Here is a 24,863-nt window from a genome sequence, read left to right on the forward strand (position 1 = left end):
TTCATGTGGGGTAAGATACCCAACTGAGTATGTATGGTATTCCCCCTCAGGCCAGATCTGATGACAACAAGATCACTCATTCCCCCCTCACCTGCCCTCTCCCCTCCTCCCACAGAACTGCTTCCTCTTGCCACCTTTATGCAAGATAATCCACCCCATTCTATCTCTCCCTATCTCCCTCTCTCAGTATGTTGCTCTCTCATCCCTTAATTTCATTTTATTTCTTTTAGATATCTTCCCTTCATCTTCAACTCACCCTGTGTCTGCTCTCTCTCTTTTACATATATATATATATACATATATATATAAACACACATATATATACACATACATACATATACACATAGATATATACATACATACACATTCACTTATATATACATAAACATATATATATATATATATATATATATATATATATATATATATATATGTATATGCATATTCCCTTCAACTACCCTAATACTGAGGTCTCATGAATCATACACATCATCTTTCCATGTAGGAATGTAAACAAAACAGTTCAACTTTAGTAAGTCCCTTGCAATTTCCATTTCTTGATTACCTTTTCATGCTTCTCTTGATTCTTGTGTTTGAAAGTCAAATTTTCTATTCAGTTCTGGTCTTTTCACTGAGAAAGCTTCGAAAGTCCTCTATTTTATTGAAAGTCCATATTTTGCCTTGGAACATGATACTCAGTTTTGCTGGGTAGGTGATTCTAGGTTTTAATCCTAGCTCCATTGACCTCCGGAATATCGCATTCCAAGCCCTTCGATCTCTTAATGTAGAAGCTGCCAGATCTTGGGTTATTCTGATTGGGTTTCCACAATACTCAAATTGTTTCTTTCTGGCTGCTTGCAGTATTTTCTCTTTGATCCGGGAGCTCTGGAATTTGGTGACAATATTCCTAGGAGATTTCTTTTTGGGATCTATTTGAGGAGGCAATCGATGGATTCTTTCAATTTCTATTTTGCCCTGTGGCTCTAGAGTATCAGGGCAGTTCTCCTTGATAATTTCTTGAAAGATGGTATCTAGGCTCTTTTTTTGATCATGGCTTTCAGGTAGTCCAATAATTTTTAAATTATCTCTCCTGGATCTATTTTCCAGGTTAGTGGTTTTTCCAAGGAGATATTTCACATTGTCTTCCATTTTTTCATTCCTTTGGTTCTGTTTTATAATATCCTGATTTCTCATAAAGTCACTAGCTTCCACTTGCTCCAATCTAATTTTTAAAGTAGTATTTTCTTCAGTGGTCTTTTGGACCTCCTTTTCCATTTGGCTAATTCTGCCTTTCAAGGCATTCTTCTCCTCACTGGCTTTTTGGTGCCCTTTTGCCATTTGAGTTAGTCTGTTTTTTAAGGTGTTGTTTTCTTCAGTGTATTTTTCAGTATTTTTTGGGGTCTCCTTTAGCAAGTCATTGACTTGTTTTTCATGGTTTTCTCGCATCCTTCTCATTTCTCTTCCCAATTTTTCCTCTACTTCTCTAACTTGCTTTTCCAAATCCTTTTTGAGTTCTTCTATGGCCTGGGCCCAGTTCATGTTTTTCTTGGAGGCTTTTGTTGTAGGCTCTATGACTTTGTTGTCTTCTTTAGGCTGTATGTTTTGGTCTTCTTTGTCACCAAAGAAAGAATCCAAAGTCTGAGACTGAATCTGGGCGCGTTTTCGCTGCCTGGCCAAATTCCCAACCCACTAACTTGACCCTTGAGTTTTTCAGTGGGGTATGACTGCTTGTAGACTAACGAGTTCTATGTTCCACGTTTGGGGGGGAGGTGCCAGCTCTGTCACACCAGCACTACTCCTTCCCCAAGAACCCCCAGTCCAGACTGGGCTTAGATCTTCAGCAGCCTGTTGCACTCCTGCTCTGATCCACCACTTCATTCCTCCCACCAGGTGGGCCTGGAGCAGGAAGTAACAACAGCTGTAGCTGCGCCACCTCCACTGTCCCCAACCGCGAACTCCTTCCACTCCCGCAGCTTTTCCCACTAACCTTCTCCACAGTCTTTGGTGTTTGTGGGTCGAGGGGTCTGGTAACTGCCGCAGCTCACATATTCAGGGCGCAAGGGCCCCCTCCACCTGGCTTCTGGTCTGGATGGTCCATGCTGCTCAGGCTGGGCTCTGCTCCACTCCGTTCCCAGCTCGCAGCTCCCAGCTCTGTGTGGAATAAACCTCACCCAGAGACCATCCAGGCTGTCCTGGGCTGGAGCCCTGCTTCCCTCTGCCGTTCTGTGGGTTCTGCCGTTCTAGAATTGGTTCAGAGCCATTTTTTATAGGTTTTTGGAGGGACTCGGATATGGAGCTCACTCTAGTCCCTGCTTACCAGCCGCCATCTTGGCTCTGCCCCCCATTGTTCTGCCCTATCTATTTTATAGAGCTTTTGCAAGGAATGTTTTTTTTTAAAGTCTTAAAGTATATAATTTGTTGGCATTTTTGTTAATTCTGATGATGATGATAGTGACTGTCTTCCACTATATCAGCACTGTCTGCAGAGAGCAAAACCCCTAAGATTAAGATTTCTGTCTATCAGTCCTTCCAGCCACCACAGACACAGTCAGCCCCCAAAGAGGTAAAAACATGTTCAGTTCCAACAACATCCAGAAGTAAAGGAATGTAAGATGGCACAAGTTGAGGACCGCAATTTGAGATCACATCCCAAGAAATAGATGTTGATAAAAGTCAACCCGACTAGGAAAAGCTAGGGACTAGAGGATTTAAAAAAGGAACTGGGACAATGATCCCTATGATTTATGATGCTCCAGATCGCAATGGTCTAATACACTTTGTTAAACCTAAGTAGCTCATGTGGTTGGGGATTTGCACTTCAATCAAAATATCTTTTCTACATCCACTTGGGAACATAATACCTTACATCCATGTGATTAACAAAAGCAAGCCAGTCCAGGATGGTTGCCAAAGACAGACAGAAGCGTGGCATATCTAAACAAACCAACACAGCAACATATCATTAAAACAGACACAGTAGACATAAGAGGATGGAAGGCTTCAGGATAAGTGAAAGATTTTCTGCCTGGGCAGGTCCGGAGTAGCTCTTCAGATAAAGTGCTCTTCATGAGCCAAAGAAAAGATACACTATGGCCACAGGTTATACTTTGCCTGGACTACTCTCCTCCTAGTGAGGAAGAGATGCTTCTGGGAAAATTCCTAGATTCAATCCCTGAGCTTTTTGTTCACATGGCCAACCATAGGAACAAGTCACTGAATTCCTGTTGGAATGGTTATCATCTGAGTTAAAGCTGAAAGCAACCTTAGAAATTATCTAATCCAGGAATTCTTAACCTACAAGGGGGTAGAGATGGGGGGTGGGGAATGAATGTGTTTAATATTTTGATAACTATGTTTCAATATAATTAGTTTTATTTGTAATCTTATGTGGTTTACTTTATACATTTAAAAACATTATTCTGGGAAGGGATTCATAATCTTCACCAAACTGTCAAAGGGGTCCAGGACACATACAAACACACAAAAAGGTTATGAACTCCTGCTCTAATCCAAGCCCATCATTTTAAAGATAAAGAAATTGAGCTCCAGAGGGATTCATTTACCAGTTCAAAGTCATATACTTAATGAATGATGGACCAAAGACAAAGATTCACACTTTGCAAACTCTTCCATTATACCATAGTACATTTAGGACCTATGAATATATTTTTAAATTGATTCCTATCTTCTTTCTAACCTAAGAGTTATTTCTATACAGTTATCCTTCCTGTTATAAATAAATACTGAAAATGTTGATCTTTCCCCATAAAGGTACCCCCCACACACACATATACTCCACAACTATGCTTTTATTTTTGCTTCCTATGCAATCTTTGTAATGGAGTTGGAAAACAGACTGATGTAACACAAATTAATAAGCTAGTAAATAATTTGTCCTTATTTGCAATGTAGTTTTAAGCCACAGACTACTCTGAGCACCTAAAAATTTTCAATCCCCAAATCAAGAAACCAAGAGAAGGAAAAACTAACAAATGTCCAAGATTAAGCTAAGAATGGAGGGATGTGAACCTGTCTAGGTTCAATGACAGGGAACTGGAGAGAAAAAATTGGGCCATCATATCATAAAATCTTACCCCAAATTGTGTCACAAGTTTTGAGTACATAACTCTCAGCATTATTATACTGGGATACTGAGACAAGCTGTGAGAAGACTCACATTTCTCATCTTTTCAGGACACTGAGTTAAGTCTAGGCCCTTTTTTTTTTTAACCAATAAGGAAATAGGAACTGAGAGAGATAAAGTGATGCTCCTCCCTCTCCCCCCAAAAAAATCATACAAGTTTAATATCAGGAATGAAATTTGAATACAAATCCACTGAATCTAAATCTAAAGCTTTGGCTTTCATGTCATCATAGGCTAAAAACTGAGTCTATAAGAAAAAAAAATGCTAATTGCATTATTCAATTTTTAAGTGGGTTTCCTAAGTATGGGACTCAGGACTAGAGCTGATACTCTGACCCTACCCTACTTCTGCATCACACAACAGGTAAAGAAAGAATCCCTTCATGCTATGACACCATTATACCTAGGATTTCTTTTTCCATGGCATTCCCACATATATATTCACTATATGTATATATATTCATACCCCCCTATATATATATATACACACACCCATTTTTATAGTACAGAAGATCATTGAGCTTAGAATCTAGAAGACCAGAGTTTCCTCCAACACTTAGTAGGTGGGCAAGTAGGTCACTTAGCCTTTTCTTATCTTCATTTTCCTCATCTATAAAATGAGAGGGTTGGACTCAATGGCCTCTGAGGTCCCTTCTAGCTCTAAATCTATGGTCCTACGATTGGCAGATGTCTCAACAGAAGCCCTAAAATTGGTACTGACCCAGAATTTCAAAACTGACCCTGAAAAGAAATTACATAGCAGACCCCCAGCACTTATCACAGTGCCTAAAACACTGGGGCACCTAGGTGGCACAGGGGATAGAACGCCAGGCCTGGAATCAGGAAGACTCCTCTTCCTGAGTTCAAATCTGGCTTCAGACACTTTCTAGCTGTGTGACCCTGGGCAAGTCACTTAACTCTGTTTGCCTCTCTTTCCTCATCTGTAAAATGAGGTGGAGAAGGAATGGCACTCCAGTATCTCTACCAAGAAAAGCCCAAAATGGGATCATGGAGAGTCAGACATGACTGAAAGCAACTAAACAACAAGAAAAAGCATAGCCAGGTAAATGCTTGATAAATGTTCACTGACCTAAAGAATGAAACTATATTTTGCTTCTTTTGTTCTACTAGGTTCACTAAAAAGGCAAATGAATGAATATATTTAGAATCATAGGACTTTAGAGATAGAAGGAACCTTTAAGGTAACATAGCCCAACCAACTCATTTAAAATAAGAAACAAAAATGTGAAATGACTTCTAAAAGATTACGCAACTATTTAGTGGCAAAGTCCAGGACCAGAACCCAGAAGTCCTGACTTCCAGAATAAATGCTCTATGCAAACAGCTGTTTGGATGCCCTCAGCCTTTGGAGATAAAAAACAGAATACCAATGACCCAGCTAGCAAGTATGGATGGAGTTAAAAGAAACTGTAAAGTAGCTGACAAAAATTTGTGCATTTGTAATCACTTGAATCAGATCCTAATCCAAATCAAGAGGGCAAAACCTAACCCCTTCCTCCCGAGCCCCTGGCTTTTTTTCAAACTGAGTATGGAGAGAAAGTGGAATTCAAGATCAATCGATTTTTGAACAAGCATGTAGAATTTTGTGGTCTGAAGCTGACGAGACACTTTCCATACAAAACTGAGTCTGCCAGCATGCCTAAGATAGATGACCAACATTCTTCTCTAGTTGATTAATTATTCCATGGACATCTGCCTAAATAAAGACTCATTACAGTACGACTACAAGACAATAGGACAGAAGCCAAACCACTCCAATGACATAAATGAAAGCCAACAAAAGCCCTTTCCTCCTTCTCCTTGTCTTCAAAAAGTACGTCGAAGCTTTGGGGAAGAACAATGGACTCCTGTGATCTCTGGAAATTTGCCACTTCTGTAGGGAGTGCAGTAGGGAGGAAGAGGAATGTGAAAGAGGCAAAAGAACGGCATCAGGTCTGTATGACCAAGATGCTTCCCAGGAGATTGCTTCTTCTGGTGATTAGGGCAAAAGGGAAAGGAGAGGTTTGTACCAAGGTGAGCTGTAGGGGCTTGACAGCACAGACCTATCTTAAGTGGCAAGGACCCCAGTTGTGAGAAATGATTATTAATAACCACTACATCGGGGAGATTCAGAGGCCTCCCCCTTCTAAATTCCTCATTTTAAAAGTTCAGTTTTTGTTCAGAAAGACATTATTGATAACGAGATTGCACTGACTCTACTGGATCTTGGTCAGACCCCATCTAACCTTGCAAGGAATTTGATCTAAGGTGGGGAAGCCCACTGTGTTCTAATCAAGCTTGGGTGGAAACAGATTCTTTTGTCCAGAGAACCCAAGGCTGGGAGTGGCCTGGTATAGAGATCTTTTCTCTGTCCAATCAGCCCCTATTAGAAGGGCACATAAACTGTGAGCCCGCTACCATGATGGTCTTTGGTCTGAGACAGATGGCCGAATTGACAGGCTACTTTCCACCCGTGATCCTATCTAAACCCCATTCTCTTGGTTCCTGGCCATCCGACTCCCAGTCACCTCAGACTACTTGCCACTCCCACCAAGATCCTCTCTGGATCCCTCCCCCAATCACTCCAGACTACGTGGCCAACCATAGATCCCTCCCACAGTCTTTCTGTATATAAGGTCCATTTTGTTTCCATGAAAGCGCTCAGATTCAATCTGGCCTGCTTGCATTAGCAATACAAGTACTCAGATTCCTTAGGAGTCTGGCCAATAGGGCGGATCTTTAATAAACCTTGTTTTTCTTTGGCTGAAAGAAGGCTTGGGTCAAATTCATTCAGGCAGGATTCCCATATTGCTATTTTGGGGTCCCAGTACCCCTAAACTTCAACAAAATGACCATCCTTTTATTAATAACTTGCTGGCCTTATCAATAAAATGATTAAATTAACCAGGAACCATGTTTCTTGAACCTTTTTAAATGTCACAGTTATGGCTAACCATGAAGGGATCAGAACCTTTCACTCTAGATTCTCAACAAGGAGCCCCTCTCAACTGGACCCATGTGGAGAGTTTCTCCACAAGGGAGTTCTCTCTTAGGACTCTCTTAGGATAAGTAAGTCTTATCAAGGTAAACATATGTCTGTATGTCTGTTTTTAGTTTTTGTGCTTAAGCTTTTTTCTAATTTTCACTCTCACAGGGAGGCAGTCATCAGGTAGATGCATCTACTCCAAAAAGATCCTCTGAAGTAAGCTAGATGGAGATGAGAGAAAGAACCTTTGAACTCAGTAAAGGGCCACCTGGGAAATTTGGGGTATGATGGATATTCAGCTTATGAAACCAATTGCTTGGTAAGCCCCCAAAATACCAGCAATATATTCCAAATGTCCTGCAGAAATAGGGTTCCAAAAGAGGGAGATGCAGCAGGCCATACTCTGTGAGAGACTCTCTAAAGTTACAATCCTTGCTTTCAAGCTTTTGGGGTTACATATAAATTAGGCTGTGTGTAAGGAACTCTTTAAATAAAGATGTAGAGATGTGTAAAACTGCCAAAGAGAACCTCGAGAGGCCCTATTTTTAGCACTTTCAGGGTGAGGTGTGTCAAAGGATTCTTGCTGTCAGGTAAAGTGAGTAAACTAAGGGAGATATTAAAGCAAGAAAAGTAGTTTTAATTTCAACTTTTCACTTTCTGGATCACTAAGGCTGTGTTCCGTTTGTCTCTCTGTCCATTTGTGTAAGGTTTTCTAAGGTTAGCTTGTTAAGTTAGGGAACTGAAAAAGCAGGGTGAGACTCTCCCAGGAATTAGTTTTGGAGGTGGAATCAGAGAAGGGATCTTTCTCTCTAAGTAAAAACGTCAAGTTTTTGTTTTTTTTTTTTCCACCTTTGGTTGACGTTCTAGCAGTGACTTTATACTGATGAAGTGATAGACCAAGCAGCTGGAAGACAGCAAGAGCTGATGAGGGAAAGTTAAGTGAGTTTTTTGTTACTCCAAATTTAGATGAATTCAGGTTTAATTAGATCACAAAGCTAAAGTTCAGAGATTATGTTTAAATTAAATCTAGAGAACAGTCTTTGCACGCAGTCTCCCCTCCCCCGCGCCCCCGGCCCCTGCCAAATATCAAGGAAGTGTGTTTAAAACTGCAAAAATAAGTTTCTTTTAAGGCAGTGTGATCAGGGCTTTACTATCATAACCTCAAATGTAACACTTCAGGATTTTAGTGATTCGTTTAAAATGTCTATTAACATTGTAAAGGCTGGTTTTATAAGTAATGTTGGTAAAGGGTATGAGAGAAATACAGCTCTCTTGATTTGTAAATTATTAAGTGTTAACTCTCTCCAGATTCTAAAAGGTGAAGAGAAGCAGGACAAAAGGGAGGGTGAGTATGATATTTAATTTGGAAAACTGTTAATTAGGCAGATAAGCCTTTTTAATCTGTTAATGGGGTTTGGGAGTAGCCAGAGCCCTACTCTTGTGTTTCAACAAGAACATAAGCCACTGCATGTCTCCTAAAAGTTTTTGTAATCACTAAAAACATCTAAGGATTCGTCCCACAAACTTCGTCCTGTGTCGAGACTAAGAATAGACAGTGCAGATTTCCATCTCCTTTGGGGAGAATGAGAGATTTGGAGCTCTTTGATCTCCTAAAGAACACCTGAATTTTGTGATATGCAGATTAACGAAGAGAATCCCCTAGTTGAAATTAACTCCATAGCTTGGGAAGATAGGTTTGTTGGGAGACACTAGTTTAACAATAATATGTGCAGTCTGGGATATGGTTGAAATGTAAAGGAAAGTGGGGTAGTCTGCGTAATGGACTTTAAAGATTAGAAAAGAGAAACAAAGGCTTTAGTGGAAAATATGGAAGGTAGATAAGAGGGTTTGGGGACAAATTGAGGACATAATCCTGCACCCAGCTGGTGGGCAGCAGCAAGCCCATGTGCACCAAGCCCCTCCTGCCCCTGGATAGTTGCTCTGGGTGCCCTTGTGCCAGTTTCAGACAGTTTAAGCAAGTTGAGAGGGTATGAGGAAGTTTGACTCTTTTAAATAGAAAGATTAAGAATGAAAATTTTGTACCTTGATTTGAAAGTCAATAGACTAAATCATGGAGGGGTAGGAGGAATCATGATGGAGAGGACCATGTGTTTCAAGCCCCTCTTGTTATATACTATCACTTTAAAATCTTTTGGCAGTAGATTAGCTGGAAATAGTGAATCCTATAATATGAAATGCTTGAAATAAATAGGTCTTGTGTAAAATATAATACTAAATAATTGAAATTATAAATTAAGGTTCTATATGATAACATTTGGAAATAGATCCAGACATAATTGAATTTATTCTGGTCTCATTTTAAGTGAAATTTATTATTTATTATTATACTATGCCAGGAAACCTGTTAACTATGTGGTTTTAAGCCAAGATACCCCAGGCATGTGATTTGTAATGTGCATAAAGATAATGCCTAACGATAATTTGATAATTTATTGTATTAGATTGTTAGAAATGTAAATTCTTTAATTCTTTTGAGTTATGGATTTAAATTGTTAAGACTGATGTAAAAATAATAAGTAGCAGATTAGTAACTGAGTTAGGGTACCAGTATTTTAAGATTCCAGGATCTAACCTCAATGCTTCAGTAGTTAAGGTGCAGTGACTTGACTTCAATTAAGAACTAGAAATTGCAAAAGAAAAGATTTTTAGAAATCAGTCTGCAACCAGCTATAGCCTAAGAGTAATCATGCCCATCTACCTTTCAGGACAAATCTGTAGGAAGGCCTTATTAAATCTAATACTACATAAATATTGGATACAGTAATGTTATTGTGTTTTTATGAATATTGTTATTGTTATTTAGTGATTGTGATTTGTTATTAGTTATTGTGATTTGTGAATATTATATAAAATCTTAAATGTTCCCTTGTACTGTTCAATTACTTAAGTAACTGAAAGCTAGCTCTTAAGGTTTCTGCCTGGGATAACTGACCACACCCTGCCAGCATTAAATCAAATTTTTTTAGGTCTCTGCCTGGGCCAAAAGCCTCAGGTCACCTTAAAATCTTAGGATACTTTAATCCAGCACATTTTAAGCTAATATGATAAAAACAAGTGTGAATTTAAATGGTAAAACTTGATATGTACTTGCTAGCATATGTATCTTGAAATTCTCAGGAGGGTGGGAATGAGGAGCTTGGAATGCTCTTTAGCTGATGTCTCAAAGGTAGGGGCAGGGGATCCTTAGCGCTTGCGCTCGCTTGCTCGGGCTCTCTCTCTCTCCCTCTCTCTGTATCCTAGCTCTTTTAAGGAAGCAGAGGAAAAGGTTATTTGGGGCTGGGAATTGTCACCACACATCTTTAAAAAAAAGTGGGGGGAACGTATGAATTTACGGATAATATTTTTCTTTTAAAGTGCTAAGAGTATTGGACTTTAGAAATTAAAATGTTACCATTAGTGATTATAAATTTGGATTTAATTTGATTAAAAGTCAAATCTGGACCTGAAGGAAATAGAAGCAAGTCTGAGAGTTCTCACCTTATCAGTATTGTTATGGTAAATCACAACCTAACAGGAAAAGATATTTGTTACTCAGCAGTAAGAAATTTATTATCTGTATGGCCCCAAGAAAGTTCTACTTACCTCAGCTTACTATTCTGCAAGGGGATAATAATAGAAGCCACCCACCAGGTTATTGTGAGGATCACATGATTGTAAGGTGCCTGGCATAAGGCAAATAGCCATATGAATGAAATAATTGTTTTTATTGTCTCTTTAATTGGATGTAATTACTTCATACTTGATAACTTTACATGGGTTTTTAGATGTGATCAGTATACAATGCCAATGTTGATGAGATGAATGATTTTCTGTGTAAGGTAATTTGGAAGCACATTCAATTAAATTAAGGTGGCCTGATTGGCAATGGATTTTGTTTCAAGTTTTAAATACATAATTTTGTTTATGGTATTATTATACTTCTAAATTTTCTCATATTGTGAAATTTGGTAAACAATTCTATCAGCTTTGTGGTTAGAAAAGCACTTTCTCTTATAATCTAGATGCTGTTAGATTAAGAATTGTACTGTCAAAAAACAAAAAGAATGAATGGGTTAGGAAGCTGTTAGGTCATTCTATCAGCCCTGCTGACCATGTGTTGTAATAATCTAAAGTACTGTAATTTAAGAAATTATAAACTTCCAAGTTTTACCTACATTAAAAGGAAGTTCGCCTAAAATTATTGGGTTGTTATGAAAATTATAAGACTGGTAACTAAGCTATTTGGAGTTATTGTTTTAATCAAGTATTAACATAGATATTTTAAAAAGGAAAATGGATAATAGTACAAAGAAAACCTTGTAAAATCTCCTTTGAAACCCAGAACGATTCTTGAAACTATCTAGTCATAAATTCTTATCAACCCTATACAAGAGTTTTCTGTGTTGTGGAATTCCTCCTTGAGTAAATGGGAATCCTTGCACAAAATGGGAGGGAAATTTTCAAGCCTACTTATAATGTAGAGTGAGTTTCATCGAAGGTTATTTATATTTGTGGAGGTTATATACATCTTGAAGCAACTTAGTCTTAAACTCCACTCTTAAAGGTTAATTTTGCTTTAAGGGGTGAATACAAAATACCTTTAAAGGGGGCATATGTATATATGTGAATTTGGAGGTTTGTTTTTTCTAGGGGCTTAAGTGAACACTCACATTCACTATTTATGTGGGATTCCAGAAAGTAATTATTTTCTTTAATTTCTAGTGAGAAGGGATAAAAAAGATATAGAGTGAATTTTTAAAGGCCTGGCAAACTTTGTTATAATGATTGGTTGGTCGGTTGGTTGGTTGATTGGCTGTTGTCCTTGGTTCTCAAAGAGGATCAAAATGACATCACCATGGTAGAATCAAGTTTCAATGTGTCTGACTGTGGCTGATCAGACCAATATCAGCTCAGAATGCTCTACCACAGGTTGGCCACAAACAGTCTGTGTAAACATTTGGGGTCAATTCTCAAAATTTGTGCATCCTGCATTTCCTTTGAGCTGTTTCAATTCTGCTTTGCTCGTAGAGCACAGCACTTTTCTCTGATGTGGGCACGCCACGATGAGCAGTCCTGTGCCACTGTCTCCCACTTCACACAATCAATTCCAAAGTTCTTAAGAGAGACCTTGAGAGTGTCCTTGTATCACTTCTTCTGACCACCATGTGAATGCTTGCCCTGTGTAAGTTCTCCATAAAACAGTCTTTTTGGCAAGCATACGTTTTGCAGTCAAACAACGTGGCCAGCCCATTGGAGCTGCGATCTCTGAAGCAGAGTTTGAATCCTTGGTGGTTTTGTTTGAGTAAGGACCTCAGTGTCTGGTGCCTAATCCTGCCAGGTGATCTTGAGAATCTTCCAAAGACAATTCAAACGGAAGCAATTCAGTTTCTTGGCATGGCGCTGGTAGACTGTCCAGGTTTCATAGGCATACAACAATGAGGTCAGCACCACAGCTCTGTAGACCTTCAGTTTGGTAGTCAGTCTAATACCTCTTCTCTCCCATGCTTTCCTTCAGAGCCTCTCAAACACCAAGCTAGCTCTGGCAATGCGTGTGTCAACCTCATTATCAATGTGTACATCCCTGGAAAGTATACTACCAAAGTAAGTGAACTTATCCACAGCATTCAAAATTTCTTCATTTGCTGTAACCTATGGTTCCATGTATGGATGGTGTGGTGGTGGCTCATGGTGCATTTGTGTTTTCTTGGTGTTAATTGTTAGGCCAAAATTCAGCCAAGAAACAGTTGATATGGTGTTTGCTGCCTGACAACTCCAGGAGAAATGCCAGGAGCAGGACAGAGGTCTGTACATAATGTTTGTAGATCTGACCAAGGTCTTTGACACTGTTATTCGTGAAGGCTTATGGAAAATTGTCAAAATTTGGTTGCCTGGAGAAGTTCAACAGCATTGTATGTCAATTTCATGACAGCATGCTTGCCTGGGTTCTAGATAATGGACAATGTTCTTGTGCCTTCCCAATTATTAATGGAGTGAAACAAGGCTATATGCTTGCTCCCATGTTTTCAGCCATGTTGTCAAATGCTATCAATGACGATGAACATGGCATCAAGGTCAGCTACCACACTGATGGCAAATTCTTCAATTTGAAAAGGCTACAGGCCAACACCAAAGTGGAGGGAGTGTTGGTGCATGATTTTCTGTTTGCGGGTGATTGTGCACTGAATGCAGCCTTTGAAGCTGAGACGCAACAAAGTATGGATCAATTCTCTGTTATAGTGATAAGGCTATTGTAAGTGGATATATTTTTCTTTTTGGCTTATAAAAAATGGAATCTCTGAATTGTAAACACTTTTTGACTAGAGGAGGGTGGTACTTAGGAATGTGTGATTAAGCATTTTGGTTTTATGGCACTTTGGGGATGTATGATACTTAAAGACAATTTACACCAACTTAGTCTTGATAAGTTCCAATTTTAAAGATTTATTTTTACTTTAAGGTTGAATAAGAGAAGTATCTGTCATTTCAGAGGTTTCCAACTAATTTACTTCTTGGAAGTTTAGTGATTATTCCTTTTAATATCAGGATAAATTTTAAGCTATTTTTAAGAAAGGGAAATACTTTTAGGAAGGAATGTTTAAGCAAAAAAAACTTTTGTAAAAAATTTTGTGTGATGTTTAGAAGGCCTGCTAATTTTATTTGTAAACTAATTAATTTTAGTTTTATGGCATTAATCACAATTGTATCCAGATCTACTGTGAGTAATGAGGCTTTATAGTTCGAGGAGAAAGCTTTTTTTTTGGTGGGGGGATGCTAAGTATTTTTAGAGTTTCATTCTTAGATATGCTTTGTCTTTGGATTGTCCTTAAATGGGTATTTTCAGAGAAGTCAGCAGTCAGAAGCTCAATGGTACCAGCATCTGAGATCTAAGGCTAGTAAAAATATCTGTCCATATCTGTCCCTGGAAATAAGTAGGGAGGTTATCTTAAGAAGGCTAAGATGAAAGTTGAACTGTTTTGTTTACATTCCTACATGGAAAGATGATGTGTATCATTCATGAGACCTCAGTATTAGGGTAGCTGAAGGGAATATACATACATACACACACACACACACACACACACACACACACACATATATATATATATATATATGTATATATATAGACAGAGGGCACAAGGTGAGTTGAATATGAAGGGATATCTAAAAAAAATAAAATCAAATTAAGGGATGAGAGAGAAATATATAGAGAGAGGGAGAAAGGGAGAGATAGAATGGGGTAAATTATCTCGCATAAAAGTGGCAAGAAATAGCAGTTCTGTTGGGAGGGAAGAGGGGGCAGGTGAGGGGGAATTAGTGAATCTTGCTCTCATCAGATTTGACCTGAGGAGGGAATACCATACACACTCAATTGGGTATCTTACCCCACAGGAAAGAAGGAGGAAGGAGATAAAAAAGGGGGGACGATAGAAGGGAGGGCAGATAGGGGGAGGAGGTAATCAAAAGCAAACACTTTTGAAAAGGGACAGGGTCAAGGGAGAAAACTGGATAAAGGGGGATAGGATAGGAAGGAGCAAAATATAGTTAGTCTTTCACAACGTGAGTATTGTGGAAGGGTTTTGTATAATGATACATGTGTGGCCTATGTGGAATTGCTTGCCTTCTTAGGGAGGGTAGGTGGGGAGGGAAAAGGGGAGAGAATTTGGAACTCAAAGTTTTAAAAGCAGATGTTCAAAAAAAAGTTTTTGTACGCAACTAGGAAATAAGATATACAGGCAACGGGGCATAAACATCTATCTTGCCCTACAAGAAACCAAGGGAAAAGGAGATGGGGGGGTGGGGTGACAGAAGGGAGGGCTGACTGGGAAATGGGGCAATCAGAATATATGCCATCTTGAAGTGGGGGGAGGGTCAAAATGGGGAGAAAATTTGTAATTCAAACTCTTGTGAAAATTAATGCTGAAACCTGAAAATATTAAATAAATTATGATTTAAACTCAAAAAAAAAAAGGCTAAGATGGACTCTTTTTAATTCATTTTCCCATACAAGAAATCTGTCCACCTCATTCCACAAGCTATAGGCTTATGGTGGTGTAGTCCTTAAGGGCCAGTTTTGATGCTGTTATAACTGTGCCTCTGCTTATAACTCTTATAGCAAATTTCTATTATCAGGGCAGACAAAGTGGAACTTTGCCATTTCAATAGTGAATATATTAGATATTAGATTAATACTAAGGCATCTAAATTACTATAATAAGCTATAAGTGGGAAAGATCTTGCTGTTTTCATCTGAATTTGTTGTCATTCCATGACCTAAACAAGAGTTTAATTAGTACTTGAACTTGTCATATACATAAGATTCAATTCCTGAAATATCTCATTCTTTCAGAATGATATGAGTATGATTAGACAAATGTAAACAAGCTTGTGAAACGAAGATGTAAATCTATTAAGTAATCTATTGAAACTTAACGTTTTAAGGAACAGGATTTCAGTACCAACAGTTATGTTACTAAAGAGTAGTAATGTATGAATTATTTTGTGTCACCCTAACAGGAAATCTGATTTTACTTGTGTTTGTTATTTAATCTGGAATTAGAACGTGCAGAAATGCATGCAAACTACATTGTTTAAAGGGTTCTGAGAGCAGTAGTCTGTGTTTAGATTCATTTGAACATAGTCAATAACTGAACATGTTTTACTATATACTATTATATGAAAGATTATCTAATTTGCATACAATTAGGGATTATTACATTTCCATATCTCATCCCAAGTTGTTTGGTTTTTGTTATCAAGCATCTTAAAGCAACTGAATTTAGGGACGAAAAAGCATACACTTCACATGAGTACTAGCTGTATCAAGATGCGATTTTTCCATGATGAATTTCTTACTGTTCTCAATATGAGATTATAGTCGATAATGATGTGGTCCTTGAGAACCGAACCCACCTGAAACTCTGATTATAGGAAATTGCTATTTAAGACCTTATGGGACTGTTAATAACTGATATTAATCCAAGTTTGACTCCAGGTATGATCATCAAGAAATGCTACTGAGTCAATGATCCATCATGCCAGCCAACCTTATGGGGTTTTATATGCATAAACTGCAGCTGGAATTCTCATAGGAAAGTCTGGGAGAATGACTACTGGCATGGGCTAAGGTAGTATGCTACTGACTCAATTTCCCCAACATGACATTCTTAAATGGAAAATATCCCCTCTGGCTCAATGCAGTTGGCCATCTACATAACTTTTGCCTGGAATTGACATCAAAATAAGGGAACACTTTCCCATATGTCTCTATTCTTCTATGGCAAATTTTTATCATAATATCAGATGATCAGTACGAACATAATATTAAATCTTTATCTTATAGGCAAAATTGCAGAATTTCTGAGTTACTATAACCAGATGACATGTATAAGATTTGAGCTATTAAAGAGACATCTACTTTTGTTAGGGGTTATTCATTTTAACATTGCTAGAAGTTGAAAATGTTTCTATTATACTAACTTACATGATACGCACTTTTAAACTGATTACTCGATGTATTTATATATATACAATCCCTGAACTTCTTGTTACAATTGAAGTTGATCTGGCAACTTTTAAATGAATTCATTTTTCTATTAAGAATCTATCTTCTTGTAAAAAATATCCTATTATTCATTCCTTAGTGGGATCTCATCCTCCTTATGGTGTTGGGGGGGAGTGGAATGAATAATGCCAAGTAAGAATGAATAATGTTAAGTATAAAAACTGGGTTCTAATTTTCTGTTTGTACCTGAGTTTCCTAGATATATCAACATGACAACTGACCAACATAAAATTGTAAATTCCCTGGTCTAAAATGTTTCAAATTCGATTTTCTAGTAATAGGCATAGAGCTTAAGCTAACTTTCACTACCTGCCCTGGTTATAGGCAAAGTAAATTTAACATCTGTGTTAAGATCAATTTTGTAGGAAACTTTTAGCAGAGAATTTCTACAAGTGACCTGAGCTTGAGAAGAACTACTCTGAGACCACACCCAAACCACAGTACTGCATCAGATCTTTCTATGAATTTTATTTTGCTGTTTACCTTTTCCCTTTTCACCTTTTATCTGTATGGACTACTTATCAAAGGGAATTGCCCCCCCCCATTTTGTCAGAAAGCCCTACCCATCTTTCCCTTTTTTCCCTTTCACACTGTCTCCCCTCTTTCATCCCATAGTTATTAATCAGTTAGTGATTCATTGAGGAGGCCATGCCTCTCAAGAATCAAATGGGGGAATGTGAGAAATGATTATTGATAACTAATATCTTGGGGGAGATTCAGAGGTGGTCCCCTTCCAAATAACTCATTTTAAAAGTTTAGTTTTTCTTCAGAAGGACATTATTGATAATGAGATCCTTTTGACTCTCCATGATCTTGGTCAGACCCCACCCAACTTTGAAAGAATTAAGCTCATTGTGTTCTATTCAAGCTGGGGTGGAAACAGATTGCCCAAAACTGGGAATGACCTGGTATAGAGATCTTTTTTCAGTCCAGGGGTGACATCAACTCCCATTAGAAGGGTATATATATACTGAGTCCATGGCCATGATTGTCTAAGAGGATAGCCAAATGACCATGCTTTTATTAATAACCTGCTGGCCTTATTAATAAAATTATTAAATTACCCAGAAACTGTCTCTCAAAGCTTTTTAAAGAAGGGCCAAGAGAGACAAGGGCCACCTGGGAAAGTGAGCAATCCACTTATCTCAGTTTACCAGGCATAAGGTGACCAGGCTGTGTTAAGGCCACTTCAGGAGAAAGGATTGGGGGAAGCTATGCTATTGCACAGAAACAGCACTGAACTGATAGGAGACCAATGACATAAATAAGGTTAAGAACCCCAACCCTAGATAAGGCATTCACTTTTCATTTTCTTTATTTGGATTCAATTATCATCTTTGTGTTGATAATTCATAAATCTACCTATCCAACCATAATTTTTCTGCTGACCTTCAGTCTGACCTAACTGCCTATTAGACATTTCAAAGTGGATGTGCTACAGATATTTTAAATTGAACATGTCTAAAACATAATAATTTCTCTCAAACTCTCCTGTCTTCTTAATTTCCCTATTACTGCTGAGGATACCACCTTCCTACCAGATGCCTTTATAACCTGGCCCTTTACTACAGTTCCACCCACTTCATTGACATGAATCCAGCCGGCATCTTTCATCTCTTGGCTCCATCTCATCTGCCTTTGCAGTGAGCATCTCCCATGCCTGGAGTACCCTCCTTCATCACATCCTCCTCAGCTTCCCTGGTTTTATTCAAGGCTTGGCTTTCAACTCAGGATCTTCAAGAAACCTTTCTCAGTCCTCCTAGCCATTAGAACTAGTAGATGGAAATTATTTTTCATGTACTTTTTAAAAAAGTTTCTTATGGCAAATTCAGCAAAATTAAAATTTTAATTTCACAGCTTAACAATTATAAATTCTTGTGTGCATTTAGTCAATCAAGAATCAAACCTTAGTCTAAGCTACTGCATATACACATCAAAACAAAAAAGTACAAGTCAGGAAGAAAAGTGCCCAGGGGTTTCTTTACCATAAGGAAATAATTGATAATGTTAAACTACCTTGCACACCAAATGTCACAAATTACAAAGCCAGCATTTTAAAAGACAACTATAGTTGAATATTACAACAAAAACAATAGATAGTACCAGTGTGGTAAGATGACTGCAGTCCTTCACTCATTTGCTATTGCATACAAAAGACAATATTACAATGAAGAGTATTCACTGGCCCCGTTTGAGAGGTGTGACACTGAATACCACTTCTGGGATGATACTCATGGTCTTCAGAAGCTTCCCCATTGCAATGGCAACTTCTTTCTTGAGATGGGTCAAAGCCCACCAGTAAAACCCAATCCATTTCTTGAATCTCCTCTACAAAGATAGCTTATCTGATGAAAGAAAGCCATTGCACACATTTGATATCTCCATGTTTAACAATCTGACTAGGATGACAAGTAATGACTATAGTTCTGTAAGTCACACAATGCTTCAACCAACTAATATCCATGAAAAGCTCTTCAGGTCATTGTGTAATATTTACACAATTATCCTTCTGATCCAGAACAATGGCTATCTCCTTGCTCACATCCTGGCTCCTAGTCACCTTCACCATGGAACATTGTCACCTTCATCATGGAACGTTGTCTTCTGACCATCTTTCCTACTCTTGTCAATAGGAACCTTTTTCTCTTGACAATTTTCCTTCTATTGCAGCTTTTACATTATCTTTAGAGCTGATTCAATCCCCATCCCCTTGGCATTCCATGCAAACTGATATTTTGATAACTGTTTTAATAGTGGTTTCTTTCATAATCTTGAGTTTTTTATCTTATTCATTTAAAAACTTTATTCTGAGATGAGATCCACAGGCTTCACTAGATTGCCAGAGGGGTCCAAGACAAAACAAAACTCAAGAATCCCTCTTATAAGGATGGATCTCTTAGAAGGGTCTTAGGGGAAGGCTATACTGGGAATGAAGATGATGTAAAAACAAAAACACATGATTTTAAATGTTGTATATAACAGATATTTTACCTCAGGTATAGCTCATCTCTCTTAATCTGTGACTTGAGATGAGAATTTATTAGATTCTTTAGACTTTTCCCTAAACCTCTATATTTATCCCATTTTTGCTTGTCAAAGGACCTAACTTCTTCCCATGACACAGATTTTTAATTTGTGTTTGAGATATTTCTAATGATTAAGCAATTTCAAGTAGAAATTTGCTTGCCTACAAGGCATGCTATTTGCCATTTACCAAAATCAAAACAAACCAAAGACTCAACGTTCTATTTCATCCAGTCATGAATTAATTTTTCATGGAAGAAGACTCTTATTTCTTAAGATCAGCTAACATTTACTTCACTGTTGTTGGGTTTAGCAGCTTTTATCCACTTTCCTTTTTAGCTCTAGTTTACAATTAAGGAAAAGCCAGGCAAGATTCAAACACAGAAAACCAAGTGATGATTTTCAAAGAAAGTACACAATACATGTTCACTTCTCCATCTAAGTGTCTAAAACAGAATAAAGTCAGCATTACAAACAAACCTCCCCATGACACATCTTTTTGCTGGATGTCTATTGTTACTCCCATCTCTTATTTCTTAGAAGAAATCAGAATAAAGTACCTTTCTGCTGGTGCCCTTGGAAACCATGCTCCTGTGACTATAAATATCATTCTGAGTACCATGCTTTCTGCCATCAAGTAAAATGCAGTGAAACTCAGAACTTCTTCCTGTTACTTGTTCATGTCAATCATCTGAGTGATAGAGAGAAAGGAGGTAAAGAATAACACTGTAGCTAGACTCCCAGAGGGTAAACTCATTAAAATGTAACCTAAACCAAAGAGAATTATAAAGTTAAATCTGAAAGGGAAAATAACTACATAACACTTACATAAAATTTACCAATCCAATCTAAATTATTTCTGCATTATCTCCCATTTGAGATTATCTACACATTGGCTCACCTCCATTAGCATCAAATTGACTCCACAGATTAAAAGCTGCTGTTCTGTAGTGGTCTGCTTTAACCCTTAGCTACTCCAGGTGAAAGAAGAGATTTTCTTTCTAAGGGTTGCCAAGGATAAAAAGTTACCTAAGTGAGAGACTGAATTCATACACAAACACCTTTTCCTGGTACCATGTGATCTCGATGCTTTTATAACCAGGTTTTATAACACCGGCTGGAGGAAAAATTGCATCACATCCAATGCCAGTCATTTCACTCCCTGGCTTTCTCACCTGCAGGTTGATGTGGGAATTGATTCAATGTTTAATGTGTATGTGCAAGGTTTTTTGAACTATCATTGATGATCACAGAGTAGTTTGCCCCAATTTCCCCACATTTGAGAAGGTCTGAGGCTTAGCATCACCCAAGAATGTGTTACTTTAAGAATCTACATTTTGCATGGGAGAAGGCAAAAGACACATTCTTGCCTGTTTGCAATAACACAAATATATCTATTAAATACTCACTTAAGTTAAATAAGAACGTCGGTGCAGTGTAGTAGACAGAATGCTGTCCTCAGAAACTGGAAAACTTGAGTTCAAATTTCACTTCTGACAAAAGCTTTTTTTGTGAGACCCAAAGCAAGTCAGTTCTCAGAGACCCAGGCATCTCTCTAAGACTGTAAGTTAAAGAGTGTTCAGCTCTCCATTTGTAAGAGAAAATTCCACACTGGGAACTCTTTACACTGATGAAATAAATCACAGGTCCAGGAAAAAGAAAAAAAAAAGCAACAACTTGTGTAGGGCTCATGTTACTAGGCTATGACATAAATAGGGGAGTGATTTCTTACAGGAAACAGTCCTCCAGCTATACACATGCATACCTCTGCCTCTGCCTCCTCTCTATGCTCCATTTCGATGGCTGAAGGCTGCCTCTTCAACTTGGGGTTTACTGGCTAGATTTCTTTCTTAAAAACCAAACCTTAAAACCAACTCACTCTGGTGCTCATATATTGGACAATAGGTCCCTGCCCTCCTAGCACAGAGTGAATGTAAATGCCTCTTTTGGCCAGGAACCCTGAGGGTCTTTTGATTTTTTTTTTTTGGAGTTTTGATTAAAGGGGCCATCCCTTGATTAACTTCTTAAAGAGGCCTATTCATTGAATGGGCCTCACTCAAAGTGAGAACCTAAAAAGACAGCCTGAAAGGGCCAGAGTCTTGCAATGCATCCTGAGCCATCTCCAGTTGTCTTAATGAATATCAGGCCACTGGATCCAGATGGCTCTGGAGGAGAAAGTGAGGCTGGTGACCTTGCACAGCCCCTCCCTCACTCAAATCAAAGTCAAGTGCAAGTCATGTCATCATTTCCCCAATGTCATGGTCCTCTTTGAGAAGGAAGGACAAACACAACAACAACAATCTGCAGACCAACTATTGGCTCCCCCAAAAGTTAGTCCAATCCCACTGGCCTATCACATCTGGTTATTTACTAAATACCTGTTTTTATATCATTAGAGATACCACTTTTGATCCTTTCCTCTCAGGTATGCCCTGCCTCCTCTCCAACATACCTATAATTCAGCACTTCAAAAAACATGTGGTTTCATTGCTGCTGGTACTTCCATTATAAAAATAAAAATAGCAAACAGTATAAGGTTTGCAAAGCACTTCACATGTGTTACATATGTTTACATATGTTATCTCATTTGATTCTCACAGCAATACTCTGTGTTAGGTGGAGAAAACAGGCTGAGAGGAGGTAAGAGACTTGCCCAGTTTCACACAGCTAGTAATGTTACGAGCCAGGATTAGAATTCAGGGCTTCTTATGTCCAAGCTCAGAGCTCTATCCACTACCACTCAGCTGCCTTCAAGAATTGAGGGTCACTGCCCCAATATTGAAAAAACATCCCAAGAGGATACCATAAAAGAGACCAAAAGTTGATCCAAAACACCACTTCATGGTGATTTCCTCCTGAAGTCCAAGGTGGGGACAGTGAAGCCCACCAGCATGATTCCCACTAGCAGCTTCACCATCTAGGCACAGTAGTGGGACCTCACAAGGAGACACAGAAAACTTCTAGGCCAGTGGACCATCACGTGCCTTTACCTCCCACCAAGCCCATACTCCCTTCTTTCCGTATTTGTCAGTGGCTGCCTAGAGAAGCCTTAGTTGTATAAGTAGGGGTTTATCTTGCTGACCTCCCAAGCCAAGGTGACCTTTAGGACCTTCCTCTCAGTATATTCTTACTTTACAGGCAGAGAAATCAAAGACATGCTCTCTAAGTAACCCAGTCTCTGGGGAAGCCCATTCCAGCCCAGTGATTAGAATTCAAAAGCTCCTTAGTTCCTTGGATCAGGGGAATCAAACTCAAATTACATGTTTGTTCAAAGTTTATAGCTCTGATCTATTTGCGCCATTACTCCCTAAATTTCTATTTTGCTTAACAAAGGTCTGTTCATGTGATACTCATCTGAATGATGGGATAGAGCACAGCTGCACAATATTCTCTGAGGGCTGCAAGTAAACCCTAGTTCTTTGGTATCTTATAGGAGAAGAAACCTTAATGCTTTGGTTAGCAGCAAGCACAATCTCCCCCTCCTTTGTCTACCAAGACTGCTCTCTCTCATCAGTGGGAGTGATGATATCTGCTCCTCCAATGTCTTTTAGCCTTTTCAGATTTCATTTCCAGGTTCCATTTGTGAGCAGTACTTTTTGGGGGGAACAATCAAGAATTCCTTTTTAGCTCTGCTTCATCAGAGCCCAGGGGTTCACTTCAGTTGCACAAACATTTCCCTACATCTGCAAGGCTCTTTATGAAGTTAATTGATCTCTACCCTCAAGGTGCTTACAGTCTAATTACATGAGATGTGAGGACTGTGGCGACTCACTTAGATGTCCTTGGATCAAAACCATTTTGGTGGCATTTAGTCTTAGCACTGAGAATCTTCAGAATCAAGGAAACCTGGGTTTCCAATTGACACCCACTAACTGTATAATTCTGGGTAAGTCACTTAACCTCTTGATACTCAGTCGACTCTTGAAGACTACAGGTTGTAAAACAGCCGCCGATCTACATTAGCAGAAGGAAATTCCTTGCTGAGGGTCCCTTATACTTATCAAATCACATGTCAAGAAAAAACGAACAAGAAAGTCTCAGTCCTGAAAAATGTTCCTGCTAGATTCTGAGTCCCCTGGCCCTCTTAATCTGTTTTCATAGCACAGAAAGGGAAGAAGCTACTTAAGAAAGTAAAAGGAAGCAATTATATAAAGTAGCCAGAAAATCTTAGAGTGCTCGGCACAGGTCAGTTATTCAGCATCAGCACCAGCATCTCTTAAGAGGGGTTCTTAGCTTTTTGTTTGTATCATGAGCCTCTTTAGCAGTCTGGTGAATCCTATGGACCCTCCTCAGAATATTTTTTAATGCATAAAATAAATCTTTGTAGGACTACAAAGAAAGCCAAATGTTAGTGGAAATAAAGATGTATTTTTTCTAATCCAGGTTCCCAGATCCTCTGAAATCTCTTTATAGACCCTATGGAGTTCTTGAACCTCAGGTTAAGAACTCCTGTCTTAGAAAACAGAGTCCAGTGAAGTCAGACACTGGTCATAGACATTGGAAGATTAAAGGCTGTAATGAATGATGTTTGAGAAAATTCATTTAAATAGAACTTCATTGATTAAAAAGTGTTTTCCTATACATTGTTTCATCTGGGTCTCAATACAACATACTGTATCTGTAATGTATATAGTTCAAGTATTATTTCTATTTTATAGATGCAGAAACTAGGGCTTAGCAGGACTTGCTCATGGTCACACACCTGAAAAAGAACAGGTCTTCTGACTCAAAGGTCAGGGTTCCACTATTCATGCATATGGCTGTATGTTGGGCCCTCCAGACTCAGAGGGAATGCCAATGGTAACTTTTCTCTTTTGACTAGCAACCCTGAGGGTCTTTCCCTACCGGTTTGATTTTTTTTTCTTCCTTTTCTCTAATTAAAGGGGCCATTCCTTGACTCACTTCTTAAAGAGGCCTATTCACTGAATGGACTTTTCCACACTCCAAGTGAGAACCTGAAAAGGCCTAAGCCTAAAACAGCCAGGGTCTCCCATTGCACCCTGGGCCATCTCCAGTTGTCCTGATGAATATCAGGCAACTGGACCCAGATGGCTCTGGAGGAGAAAGTGAGGCTGGCAACCTTGCACAGCCCTCCCTCCCTCACTCAAATGAAAGTCAACTGCGAGTCATGTCATCATTTTCCTAAT

General features: G+C 38.6%; 1 protein-coding gene and 1 pseudogene across 2 annotated transcripts in view; both read right to left on the bottom strand.

The window, feature by feature from the left end:
• The window catches only part of LYPD6B (LY6/PLAUR domain containing 6B), a 230,068-nt gene that overhangs the window by 128,079 nt on the left and 77,126 nt on the right, over nt 1–24,863 (bottom strand). The gene's annotated exons all lie outside the window — the stretch shown is intronic.
• On the bottom strand, nt 18,833–19,414 carry LOC118837009 (annotated as a pseudogene).

The sequence above is a fragment of the Trichosurus vulpecula genome, chromosome 2 (genome assembly GCF_011100635.1).
Source record: "Trichosurus vulpecula isolate mTriVul1 chromosome 2, mTriVul1.pri, whole genome shotgun sequence".
Lineage (NCBI taxonomy): Eukaryota > Metazoa > Chordata > Mammalia > Diprotodontia > Phalangeridae > Trichosurus > Trichosurus vulpecula.